At 45.1% G+C, this 1030-nt stretch overlaps 1 long non-coding RNA gene across 1 annotated transcript in view; it reads right to left on the bottom strand.

Annotated features, from left to right (window-relative positions):
- Positions 1-870, bottom strand: part of LOC101847082 — a 41362-nt gene extending 40492 nt beyond the window's left edge. The window contains exon 1 of the long non-coding RNA XR_221214.3: positions 128-870. This is a non-coding gene — a long non-coding RNA (uncharacterized LOC101847082). The remainder of the gene's footprint in view (positions 1-127) is intronic.
- Positions 871-1030: the final 160 nt, after the last annotated feature.

Raw genomic sequence — 1030 nt, 5'->3', positions numbered from 1 at the left:
ATAATATGTAATATATATAATAGTACGAACTTTAAAACTAAGGTCGCAAAGTATGAATAGATAACTGTACGGACAAACGAAACAAAGAGCCAACTTTTAAGAACTTCCAAAGTCGGAATATTCTTACCTTCTCCTTTCTCCTAAAAAGGAGGTTATTTCAGTCGTATACTCCTCTGAGACAAGCAAAGTTTATACAGTCCACGCCTGGATGAATATTCATAGATTGTTCCTTTCCCTTAATGGAAACATCTGTTAGAATTTCAAATTTCCCTTTTTCCCGCTGGTACAACTTCCAAATCAAATCCTGCAGAGGCAGGGATGATTGCTAACTCCTTCAACGTTTGGAATAATCCATATTATTATTATTCAAATACCCGGTCGGTTGGTTGTATCCCAGCAGACGATGATACTATGACGTCGCGCTGGTACGTGGCTCTCGTGGTTCGGCGAGGGAGGAAGGAGTGCGCTGGCTGGAATCACATGTGGCTCATGCTACGGTGGTCTGGTCTGGCACTCACTGTGGCAGATGGGCAGCGCAGTTGTGGTGGGCAAAATCCGGATAGCCTATCCGGATAACCGGATAATTCAACAATGAAACATTATCCGAATCCAGACTCCTAAACTCTCTTTCCTGACTCATTTGCCTGCACCGAAGTGGGTGCACCCCTTTGTTGAAGTGGTGCTAACCCGTTTTTGGAAGTGTTTCTAACCCATTATATTGTCGAAGCAGTTCATAACACGTCATTTATTAATCGCCGCAGAGGTACCCTAACATAGTATCCGGATTTTGCAAAAGCGACTCATTGGCCAGCCCAAGAGCGCAGCACTAGTTCTTGCGCGATTCTGACGATGACGGATAGATGCTGTGAAGTGAACCATTGCGGGACTACGGGAGTCTCATTTTGGTCACGTGTGTTGTTTGGCGCCAGCCAATCAGGACGCAGGGATTAGTGTTTCTGCGAGTTTGAGGAGTACATTTCAGGGGTTGAAGAGAATGTGCATGTGTGTGCGTGTGTGTGTGTGTGTGGGG

This window comes from Aplysia californica, unplaced genomic scaffold (genome assembly GCF_000002075.1).
Source record: "Aplysia californica isolate F4 #8 unplaced genomic scaffold, AplCal3.0 scaffold01320, whole genome shotgun sequence".
NCBI lineage: Eukaryota > Metazoa > Mollusca > Gastropoda > Aplysiida > Aplysiidae > Aplysia > Aplysia californica.
Note: the sequence above shows the minus strand (reverse complement) of the source record. Positions and strands in the feature narration are given on the sequence as shown.